This window comes from Salmo trutta, chromosome 33, assembly GCF_901001165.1.
Source record: "Salmo trutta chromosome 33, fSalTru1.1, whole genome shotgun sequence".
NCBI lineage: Eukaryota > Metazoa > Chordata > Actinopteri > Salmoniformes > Salmonidae > Salmo > Salmo trutta.
The window spans coordinates 26,766,355-26,779,566 of NC_042989.1; positions in this window are offsets into that span (position 1 = coordinate 26,766,355).

Consider the following 13,212-nt stretch of genomic DNA (forward strand, 5'->3'; position numbering starts at 1 on the left):
GAGCTACTGTTAGTTGTTTCATATGATAGCATGGATACCTAATTAGGAGTAGCATCACACTCAGCGTCCTCCTTCCAAATGATGTGAGACATGCTAAATCTGACCCAATTGTTGGTTTGTTGACATGACATTTGGACCAACTTAATAGCTCACCAATTACTGTACAATGTAGTATTCACAATCCATTTTCAATGAGGTCAGAACATGCAGCTTTTGACTAAACTAACTTGGCGACAATTTACTTCACTAATCAAGTCAAGGTATACGTACGACGTCCGAACTAAGTTTTGGAAGGGAGATATTCTTCAGCATGTTATAGGTTTAGTGCCAGGTGTTTTATTTTTTTTTCTTGCTCATCAGACCTGACCAGGAGAACTCTGAGCCCTAGCAACAGGCTATTGTTGCTGTTCAGATCATAGGAAAAATTCCTGGCCCTTGGGACAAAGACCTGTTTAGACATTGGTAGTCACCCTATATCTACATGTGTACAGTCTCCATCCACGCACATGTTGCATTCTCCTGCATGCATCAATCAATGGTTTTGTGCCGTAGAGCACCAGATTTCTATTACATCATTTGGTTAGCTGATACGTAAAATATCTATCCAGGCATTTTAAGATCTGGCATGCGTCAGCAATGCCTGGGCAGAGGAACGCGCCCACAATGTTACTGCCATTCTGTTTGTGAGTGTTCAGTTGATAATCACATACTCTCCCAGAGCCAACAGATTATCCACTGACATCACAGCATCTGACTTTAGCACTGAGCATTCTAATCTATAATTAATTTCGTTCTAGATGCTGATTTAGAAATGAGTGTCTTTATGAGATCAGCCATAGTCCTGGCTGGATCAGTAACTAGCTACCATAGCAGTCGTGAACCATTAACACAAGGGCCACCATTTGTGGCCCCTATTCATAAGAGGCCCATTCTGGAGTCATTAGCCAGAGGGGATGATGAGGTCAAACACTACATTCCCATCATGCTGTAACAGTGAGTGTTAGCAGCATACCATTAGCACTTTGCCTGGTGGTGCTGCTAAAATTCACTGGTTTATTCAGCCTTGTCATCTTTTTGAGGATGTGACATGGATAGGCTATCACGTACCCTCTTAAGTCTTGTAAGACTTTTACGAGTTACAAGCAACTTAGATTCATAGATGTCATTGTAATATAACGTGAATGTCCATTCAGAGGAGCACCTTTTCAGGTAAGTTGTTTTTAATGCCAGTCTCACAAGAATGCCTCAGAACTCACTCACTGCTTTGTGACATTCCGTAACTGTCGTGCATACCATGACATCTCCCCCTTTAACTTTTACACATTTTCTTTTTAATGCCTACAAATTATGGTAACCATAATGAAAACTGTACTTCAGAATAGCGATTAAACAGTAACAATGTTACTGTAAAGGTTTTGAAAGCACAATAAAGCAACGCAACATTTCTTTTTTATCACCACTTTCCCCTGAAGTCTATTGACCTGTAGTGTCTCATTTCAATGCCTCTTTGTTTCTATAGTTGTTCTTTACAGGTCCTGTCTGACAACTGGTTTGCTAACCCTACCAGACCTGGTACAGTAACAGTCCTTGACCAGCAGCCTGTGTTCTGTCACTCGAGGTAGGTGGAACAGTCACTGTTTTCTCTTCTTTCAGGAGAGGCAGTGCCTTAGAGCGTTGGGCCAGTAACTGAGGTTGCTGGATTGAATCCCTGAGCTGAGAAGGTAAAATCTGTCGTTCTGCCCCTGAGCAAGGCAGTTAACCCACTGTTCCCCGGGCGCCGAAGACGTGGATGTCGATTATGGCAGCCCCCCGCACCTCTGATTCAGAGGGGTTGGGTTAAATGCGGAAGACACATTTCAGTTGTACAACTGACTAGGTATCCCCCTTTTCCTAGCCTTTAGTTGGGTTATGCACTTCTGGAGGTGGTGACGGTTACGTCATAGTGTTCCTCCTTTCTGCATCTCGTTGACGTAAGACCTGGATGTGCTTTCACCTGGTACCGCTGCAGGTGTCATCCACTCCTCCTTTTGGTGATCGAGCTTGCTGAGCAAGGTTTCTCCCAGCAGTAGCAACTGTAATGGTCTCGCTCCGTGACATTAGTTGTAGTAGAAGGCTTGTTTCCTCTTTTCTGCTTCATCCTTTAACCTGATGTGTTTTTTTTTGTTAGGTCACTTAGGTTGCAGGTTTCTCTCCAAGGTTGGGAGTGTAGTTCAGATTTTTCTACCCATAAGGACCTCTGCTGGGTTCGCTTCTGTTATGCATGGGGTTGACCTGTAGCACTTGAGAGCAACCAGCAGGTCTTCTTCAGAATCCTCTTCAAGGTCTGCACTGCCTTTTCTGCGTGACCGTTACCCTGAGGGCTGTGCGGTCTGGAAGTAATGTGCTTAAAGTCAAGCTGCTTTGCCATTTCTTGGAACTCAGACCTATAGAATTGAGGCCCATTTATCACTAACAACCTCATCTGCAATACCATACCTTGTGAAGGTTCCATTCAGCTTCAGGGGTGACCTGTGTGCTTGTGGTTGTATGCGTGTGTAGTATGCGTGTGTAGTATCTCGATGAACCTTGAGTAATAGTCTATGAAATGTTTTTTTTGTTTTGTTATGCTTACATGGGTCCAAAGCAATTATTTTCCATGGCCTGTCAGGGAGCAGCGTTGAGATTAGTCTCCTTTTGCTGTGCCATTCTAAGCTCACAAGACTGACATGACAGCCTTTTTATTTATCTCTGAGATCCCCGGCCACCATACTGAGGCGTTGGCCTTCTCTGCATTTAGTCAGACCTTGATGTCCATTGTGTATGATGGACATGTCTGCCCTCTGTCTGGTACTAGAATGCATTTTCCCCATGTGACTATACCATTGTACTCTGACAGTTCACTTTTCACTGGGAAAAACTGACCGTGACTGGGGTTTTACTCACATGTTCAAGCCAGCCTTACCTGAAGTACTTGATCACTGTCTATAGTTTATCTGCTGCAGTGGCAACTCTGATGCTCTTCATTTTTGTCTGTGTGTCAGGTATGTCGTTGATTACGGCTGTGATGCAACACTCCACGTCCGTGTGTGTGTCTCTCCTTTTCTGTGCGTGTCAACTGAGTCCTTGAGACTCCTTGATACAGTGTCTGCCACAACCAAGGCTTTGTCTTGTGAGTACTCCCACTGTGGGTTTGAACCTCATAAGCCGCATGTGTAGTCTCTGGCACCGTAAAGCCACATTATCCAAGTTTTTTTCTGTTCATTAGTGGGGCCAAGGGCTTGTGGTCTGTCAGTAACTTGAAGTCCTCCAGGCCGTACAGGTATTTCTTGATCTTCTCACACTCGCCAGACACTCCTTTTCGATCTGTGCGTATCTGGTTTCTGCCTTGGTGAGCCGCCTGAAGCAGTACGCCACTGGCTTCCAGTCCTCTCCATGGAGCTGTAGTGTTACACCACCAAGCCCAAAGCTGCTTGCATCTGCTGAGACTGCGGTGGCTCTGTTGCTGTCATAGAACGTCAGGACAGGGGAAGTCGTCAGGAGTTCTTTGAGGCGCTGGTCCCATGTCCATGCTGTCTTTGACTTGCAGTGGTTGACCCACTGTGGAAAGGTTGGGGATGGTTACCTAGGGAAGTATATTTCAAGAACTCTCCTCAGCTCCTGCATGTTCTCTGGTGGGGAAAGCTGCCTGTTGGCCTCCACTTTCTCTGGATAAGGTCTGACTCCTGACGGGTCGATGAGGTGTCCCACTAATTGTAGCTGTGTTTGCCTGAGGGGACACTTTCCTCTTTTCAACTTTAGTCCGGTTGACCCTGATCTTCTGCAGGACTCTTTAGTTGCTTGTCGTGCTCCTCCAGGACACCTACAGCACCTAATGTCACAGGAAGGCCAAAAAGATCATTATTTTATTTATTTAACCTTTGTTTAACTAGGTAAGTCAGTTTAAGAACAAGTTCTTATTTACAATGACGGCCTACCCCGGCCAAACCCGGACAACGCAGGGCCAAATGTGTGCCGCCCTATGGGACTCCCAATCATGGCCGGATGTGATGCAGCCTGGATTCGCACCAGGGACTGCAGTGACGCCTCTTGCACTGATATGCAGTGCTTTAGTCTGCTGCGGCATTCGGGAGCCCTAAAATCAAGGAAAACAACCAACCGAGCCACTGCCTGTTCACCACACTATCATCCAGAAGGCGAGGTCTATACAGATGCATCAAAGCTGGGACCGAGAGACTGAAAAACAGCTTCTATCTCAAGGCCATCAGACTGTTAAATAGCCATCACTAGCCGGCTACCACCCGGTTACGTAACCCTGCACTTTAGAGGCTGCTGACCTAAACACACAGACTTGAAATCACTGGCCACTTTAATAATGGAACATACACAAAATAGTCCAAATTGGTGAAGTGAAATGAAAAAAATAATGTTTAAAAAAAATATATATATATATATATATGGAAAAGTGGTGCATGCATATGTATTCACCCCCTTTGCTATGAAGCCCCTAAAGGACATCTGGTGCAACCAATTACCTTCAGAAGTCACATAATTCGTAAAGTCCACCTGTGTGCAATCTGTCACATGATCTGTCACATGATCTCAGTATATATACACCTGTTCTGAAAGGCCCCAGAGTCTGCAACACCACTAAGCAAGGGGAACCAACAAGCAAGCGGCACCATGAAGACCAAGGAGCTCTCAAAACAAGTCAGGGACAAAGTTGTGGAGAAGTACAGATCAGGGTTGGGTTATAAAAAAATATCTGAAACTTTGAACACCCCACGGAGCACCATTAAATCCATTATTAAACAATTGAAAGAATATGGCACCACAACAAACCTGCCAAGAGAGGGCCGCCCACCAAAACTCACAGACCAGGCAAGGAGGGCATTAATCAGAGAGGCAACAAAGAGACCAAAGATAACCCTGAAGGAGCTGCAAAGCTCCACAGCGGAGATTGGACTATCTGTCCATAGGACCACTTTAAGCCGTACACTACACAGAGCTTGGCTTTACGGAAGAGTGGCCAGAAAAAAGCCATTGCTTAAAGAAACAAATAAGCAATCACGTTTGGTGTTCGCCAAAAGGCATGTGGGAGACTCCCCAAACATATGGAAGAAGGTACTCTGGTCAGATGAGACTAAAATTGAGCTTTTTGGCCATCAATGAAAACGCTATGTCTGGCGCAAACCCAACACCTCTCATCACCCCGAGAACAACATCCCCCACAGTGAAGCATGGTGGTGGATGTTTTTCATCGGCAGGGACTGGGAAACTGGTCAGAATTGAAGGAATGATGGATGGCGCTAAATACATGGAAATGTATTGAGGGGAAACCTGTTTTCAGTCTTCTAGAGATTTGAGACTGAGATGGAGGTTCACCTTCCAGCAGGACAATGACCCTAAGCGTACTACTAAAGCAACACTCGAGTGGTTTAAGGGGAAACATTTAAATGTCTTGGAATGTCCTAGTCAACGCCCAGTCCTCAATCCAATTGAGAATCTGTGGTATGACTTAAAGATTGCTGTACACCAGCGGAACCCATCCAACTTGAAGGAGCTGGAGCAGTTTTGCCTTGAATGAGCAAAAATCCCAGTGGCTAGATGTGCCAAGCTTATAGAGACATACCTCAAGAGACTTGCAGCTGTAATTGCTGCAAAAGGTGGCTCTACAAAGTATTGACTTTGGGGGATGAATAGTTATGCACGCTCAAGTTTTGTTTTTTTGTCTTATTTCTTGTTTGTTTCTCAAGGATAATTATTTTGCATCTTCAAAGTGGTAGGCATGTTGTGTAAGTCAAATGATACAAACCCCCCCAAAATCAATTTTAATTCCAGGTTGCAAGGCAACAAAATATGAAAAATGCCAAGGGGGGTGAATACTTTCGCAAGGCACTGTATATACTGTATTCTATTCTACTGTATTTTAGGCTATGCCGCGCCGACATTGCTCTTCCTGATATTTATATATTCCTTCCATTATTTTACTTTAGATTTGTGTGCATTGTTGTGAATTGTTAGATATTGCTGCACTGTTGGAGCAAGAAACACGAGCATTTTGCTACACCCGCAATAACGTGTATGTGACCATTAAAATTTGATTTGATATACCAAAATGTCATCCATAAAAAATGCGATGTCTGCGTAATTTTCTCCTGGGAGTGCTCGAGATTCCAAACGGCAGGCAGGGTATTTGCTAGAACCCACTTGAGACATCAAATTGTGAGTATACTTTGATTCCGCTCAGCTTTGTGAGTATCTCTTCTGAGGTGGGTAGGATGAACCATTATCTTTTCACCTCTTAATTAAGCTTTTTCAAAGCCACACATATATACTCAACCATTTTTCTTCAGGGCAGGCACCATGGGTGAATGGGAGCTTTCAGAGCATTGTGACTGCTGCGAATAAATGTCTCTTCCTTCTCCCCAGGTAGCTGTATTCTTCAATCAGAATATGTTTTTTCCCCACAAAAGGGATTTATTACAGACCGAAATACTCCTCAGTTTCATCAGCTGTCCGGGTGGCTGGTCTCAGACGATCCAGTAGGTGAAGAAGCCGGGTGTGGAGGTCCTGAGCTGGTGTGGTTACACGCTGTCTGCGGTTGTGAGGCCAGTTGGACGTACTGCCAAACCGCCTGCAACGTCATCTTAGAGAATTTATGGCAGAGAAATTAACATAAATTCTCTGGCAACAGCTCTGGTAGACATGCCTGCAGTCAGCATACCAATTGCACACTCCCTCAAAACTTGAGACAATTGTGGCATTATGTTGATTGACAAAACTGCATATTTTATTGTCCCCAGTACAAGGTACACCTTTGTAATGATCATGCTGTTTAATCAGCTTGATATGCCACACCTGCCATGTGGATAGATTATCTTGGCAAAGGAGAAATGCTCATAAACAGATGTAAACACATTTTTGTGCAGAATTTGAGAGAAATAAGCTTTTTGTGCATAGGAACATTTCTGGGATAATGTATTTAAGCACATGAAACATGGGACCAACACTTTACATGTTATTTTTGTTCAGTATATTTCCACATGACAATATCAAAGTCTGCTTTCTTATTCTCTGATGCAAAGGTGAACAATTTGAAAACGTTCTCTGCCTTGCTGCCCATGTCATGTATGAGGGAACTGACTTGCACATCGCTATCTTCCTGATCCAACTTGGTCGTCGTTCTGAACCCCATAAAATGTTTCCATTCTGTTAAAGTTTTGCGGCGCTTCAAACTTCGCCATAGTCCACTTTCTTAGTAGGATGTTAGCCTGTAACGCACATCTGACACATGTAATATAATGTCAATGTCCAGTCAGGAGTATCTTTCTAGGTTGTTTTTAATGCACGTCTCACAAGAATGCCTCAACTCTCCCTGTCCACTGATGATGTTATCAACCGAACAACCTTATTATTAATATTCTTCTGAGCTGGAGACCACCCCCTGGCAAGTGTGGACCCAACCACACAAAGGGATATTAAACCTCAAGGAAGGTACTGACTTAGCAAAAAGAGAGACACTGCTGCAAACATAATCAGAAAAACATCCAGGTCGGCCGATTTGAAGGAGTCTTTGTTGTTGAGGTTTCAACTAACGATACTTGCTCTACCCTTGGGAAGGGGAGAGCAGTTAACCAACTGGTGTCGATGTGGCCTAATGCTCATCTTATTGGAGGTAGCCTACCATTTAGTATGCTTGACCATATAGCGTTACTTCTAGCCATGTATTACTACTACTGTACAGCTACTATGTATGCTGTGTTTACATACTTGATCTCAGCAATGTGACTTCTCATCTGGCTCTCTAGTGATTGACTTTTCTCCCTGTTGATGACCTTGTGTATAATCCCCTCTCCTCCCTGTCTGTTTACTCCCTGTCTCTGTGCCAGAAACTCCCATAATCCACTCACACACCACCTGTGTTCTATACTGTACTGTAGTTGTGTAAAGAGGAGAGGTTATATAAGAGCTTCAGAGGCTGACACACACCAGGTTGACAACAGCAGGTCCACACATCCAGGTCCTCTGACGAGCCCTCTTACAGTGGGTTCCTCACTGGAGAGAAAGAGAGTCTAGGAAGACTGAGGAAACAGTTTGAGAGGAACTGGCCAGTAGAGCTGTATTTTCACTATCAGTCTCTAAGCAAAATTTGAAACCCTGGAGACCCACAGCAAGATGTTTTTCAGACTCCCAAGACTAACTCCTGGATACCTACGGTATCTACAGGTGAGTGGCCAGTGATGTGTACAAAATTGTACTGTTTAGTCTTGTCCTTTTTTTGCTTGTCTTTTTAGACGAATCTTATGAGTACACAAAGTACTGAATGTTTTGCTGTGTCATTCCTTACTCTAAGGGGATTAGTGGTGTTTAAACTGTCTGCTACCTCAAGTAGCTCAGGTCCAAATTAGTCCTCTTCTGGCTGAGTCACTGGAAACAGTATGTCCTCAACACTGAGGCAGTGGATTCTGCTTTGTTTTGCCTAGTCTTGCCTTGATTGAGGACCTTTCAAACATAAATGCCCTGCAATATCTGCTGATGTTCTAGTATAGATGACTTGGGCCTTGGCATTCTGTGGCTTTAGGAGTCTCTAGGGAGTTCCTGGGACGTAAACAAATGGAATGAACTTGAGATAGTTCATTGCCTGTAGTTGTGAATGGATGGACAGGTACTGCACGGCTTCCAGGTTAATGCCCGTTGGCCAGAGATTGCTTTACTGAGCCTAATGTTATAATTTATTACTAACCTATTGCACCTTGTAGTAGGGCAGTTTGTCTGAAATGGTTTTATGTTTAGGTCCTTGTAAGAAAGTGCAGCGGCCTTGTTAATTTGTTAGACCATAGGGCAGTTTGTGTGTCTGTTTCTATCCAACCACTAACACCAGTGGCCAGCTTGTTAAGATTGCCGTTCCCCTTTCTATTGAAACTTGAGCGTCTGCAGGCTATGAATGACCGAGAACCCCGTGGCGTTGCAATGTATGATAGACCACAGTGCAGTTTACACTTCTACTTGCATAAATAGAAGTATATATTCTCTGTGTTATCAGCTGCAAGTTTGAGGAAGTCTTTTGTTTTAGCTCACAACTTTATTGGACTTATTTAGTGGTGTTTACTGCTAGCTAGTGAGGGAAAAATCCATGACATGGTTTGTTGAATTATGATTACAAATAACTCTGAGGGAGCATCAGGACGGGCTGCTTAACAGCCTGAGTCCCAGCCCCATTATAGCTGGGGGATCTATTATTTCCTCTTCTCTGCTCTTTATTATTGTCTAGGGGCCTGCGAGGAAATTGTCCATCTCGCAAAATAACAGAGCCTTTGCTTGTCACAGACTGTAATTTGGCAAATGGGGCAAAATGGGTTTTTAATCTCTTCACTTGGAGTGTGGGGGTGAAGGGGGCATAATGTGGCTGACTTAGTACTTTGGGAAATTGGGAATTTTGTCGTAAGAGACTGGGAGGTTTTATGTTTTTTGAGTTATGTTCTGTTTATGTGACTGCAGCCCACTACATCCCCTTATCTATCAGTATATAGCACAGTACATTGGTCAGTGTCGTAGTCTCAGTGGTTAGCATTGAGCCCGTTTAGAAAGCCTATTATGATTATCCTATGTATGCCAATGCCATGCCATCTCCCAGACCATTATTCATGTATAAGAAAGCTTTCCCCTTTAACTACATCATGTCATGTTGCTTTGTCTCCCCATCAGACCCAGGCTAGGGCGAGTGAGACCCAGCGAGCTGGGGACCTGCCCCGTCTGGCCATGCTCCTGGGGGCCTTGGGGATCGGGGTGTGTGGCTACAGCTCCAGGCAGCTGGCACTGCACCACCGGCCCTCTGCCCGCGTGCTGACCTGGATGGACGTTGGGAGCACCCCGGTGAAGGGGAGAGCCCCTTCCTTCATGGACCTGTCTCAAAGCCACAGCATCTGTCAGGACATCCCACCTCCAGCATTCGCTGGGCAGAAAGTGCCTTAAAACAACCACCAAATCTAGAGTGCATGTTTTAATCCCTCAGTATGCAGCACCTAGCAAGGTATGGTGGAGCTTTACTCCACTGTGCTAGCACTTCAGTGTTAACACACGTTTAACCCTAACCCAGAGATCCATAATCTGATAATCAATAATTACTAGCCACACCTGTGTGAGATTCTGCATTGACATGCAGTATAGGAGCTGCTATACCAGGTTATGGATTTAAAATTGCTGATTGGATGAGTAGTTCAACTTGTTGCCACAGTGGGTAGGAAGGTTTAGCTATGGAAGTCTGATTTAGCTACATCCTGTGTGTCTTTTGTGAAGTCACCGTGTTTGGCTCGGCCCCCTGGTACACAGATGGTTGACAACCCCTCGGGCAGGTTGCCATCCATAAGTGTTGGCAGCTCATCCACAGCCAACGACTTCCATTGATTTCAACTGATAAGAATTAGGGGGACCTATCCATCACTAGAGCTTGGCATCCACTGTCAGGTCTGGACTGGAGTGAAAGTCACAGGTTTTATTTCACCGTTTCTTCAAACAATAGTGCTACAGTAGTCGTTCTCTCTGAAGGTGTCAATTCTCTTACATATTGATATTGTACATTTTTACATTACATTTTAGTCATTTAGCAGACACTCTTATCCAGAGCGACTTACAGTAGTGAATGCATACATTTCATACAATTTCATACATATCATACATCTTTTTTTCTGTGCTGGCCCCCCGTGGGAATCGAACCCACAACCCTGGTGTTGCAAACACCATGCTCTACCAACTGAGCTACAGGGAAGGCCTGTAGCTCAGTTGCTCTAATGAGGTACATTGTAGCTCTAATGAGGTACATTGCAAGAAAAGGCTGGACGATTGTTCAGCTACAGTTACTGAAGCATGCTAGTGATGCCTCTGGTTGTATAGAATGATTCAGACTCTCTTTATGACGTCTCACTGCCATGCCATGTAAATAATAGCTCTTATTTGAACCATGGTTAAAATGATGAGGGAGAGCGAGAGAGAACAAAGCTCCTCATCACTAAACCAATTTCCTCCTGTGGGATTAAACCAGGTGGAACATCCGTGAGCTGGCATGCATTGCTCCAATCTGGCATTAGGGTTGAGGACAGGAGACTGGTTCCTGCAGTGCCATGAACAGAGGCTGTGTTCCAAAGAGTTCATATGATATCAGGTATCTTTAACTAGATTGGGAAATGTGCACAGCATCTTTCAGAATGAGAATTTTTCTGTTAGTGCTACCAAAGGCCATTATGAATTTCTCAGAGCTAGTGTGAACCACACCTATATTTTTCCCCCAAAGAAGATAGTGAGATGCAAAATGAATCATCCATTGTACAACCACTGGAACCACTAAATGTCGAACCAATGCTTTTGTCTGTAAACAACAGAGGAATGATATTAAGGAGAGCAGGTACAGTAGAAGTCTGAAAAACCTGATCCCATAATCCTTTTCCACAGCAGCTGAGCCAGTTTCCTGTGTCTGCCAGAATAGACGTTTTTAGCAGGACCAGATTAGCTGTGCTATTAGCTGTGCTAGCCCTGCCACTGCATTTTAGGTCGCTACAAATGGCCCTAATCCACTCAGCAGATGTGCTAATTGGCTGAGCTGGCACCAAAGAGCGACTGGCAGTTCCCTCAACTCATGACAGAGACTGACACTCAAACACTTGTAATGGACTATCTAATGGTTTTACGCAGAAACATGACACGATGTGTTCACGTTGAGCTCAATTTGGAAACCACTTTTTTGTGAACAGAAAATGAATGTATCCTGTTAGGTCAACCCCTATTTCCTTCAAACTAGAATATTATGTAGTCTGTACCTACTGCATACATGTTGTATGAAATTTGCTTGGGCTTGTAAGGGATTTCTGGGACAAATAAATGTGTTCAATTTTTGGCACGTTTTTCTTTTATCTATATTTGTTTTACAAATGTATGATTCTTTTAAGTTGTTACTAATGTTGACCGCTATTGCAGATCGATTGAACAATGTATTATCTATTGTTTAGTCTTATAGAATAATTAATAATGGTCACTGAAACCGCATGTGGGCATTTCCATCAAATGACCCATGACCACTGAAGTAATATTCATAGGAACATATACAATTGGGTGTCAAATAAAAGTTGAGTCTATATTTTTGGGATATGAAGGCATAAGTAAAGGCTTTGAGTTCTGGATCAACAGATGGAAAATGGGTCTTACCCTTTATTTTTTGGGGTATATGTTTTGTATCAGAAATACATCAAAACACAATGATGTAATGACCCCTGCCAACTAATACCAACATATATATTTCGTTTTGGAGAAATTGTTTACCTTCTGTAAGTTTAAGAAATATTGCCTTTGGCCTCCCGAGTGGGGCAGTGGTCTAAGGCACTGCATCGCAGTGCTAGAGGAGTCACTACAGACCCGGGTTAGATCCCGGGCTGTATCACAACAGGCCGTGATCGGAAGTCTCAGGGCGGTGCACAATTGGCCCAGCATCTCTGGGTTAGGGGAGGGTTTGGCCGGGGGGAATTTACTTGACTCATTGCACTCCAGTGACTCCTTGTGGCGGGCCGGGCGCCTACAGGCTGACCTTGGTTTTGGAAATTTTAATCAAAAGGAAGAAAGACTGCAGATTCTTCAAAATAACGTTTTATTATAAGATTTGCAAATCTGGAGTTGGTTTTAACAATCCACTCAACAACAGCACACAGTTAAAAGCCCAACAAACAAGAGTTGAGTCTCAGCCTTTATAGGAAAATACAACCTCTGCCTATGTGGCAGTTTAGCAGGTGTGTGAGATCATGGTGGGAACATTGCGCACAAACAAGTGATGACACCAGTTGTGTTACTCCTTTCTGCTGATAGAATTCTCTCTGATGCTCAAGCTAGCCTCTGTTCTCTTCTTATCTCCACACAGCTGTGCCCTTGAAAGATACGAAAAGAACCGGATGAACCAAAAACTGTGGTCACTCTGAGGCTCTTTGTCTTTGGCCGCGTGACCAAGTTGCTCAGAAAATAGAGGGAAAACACTGGCTTCTTCTTACATGAGAGAAACAGACAGTGGAACTGTACAGGTTTACGGCTCATACATAACAAAGTTTGTAATTTTGCCACCATACGGTAGTCAGGTGAACAGTGTTTCCTCCAACACATTGGTGCAGCTGGCTTCCGGGTTAAGCAGGCGGGTGTTAAGAAGCGTGGTTTGGCGGGTCATGTTTCGAAGGACGCATGACTCAACCTTCTCCTCCTGAG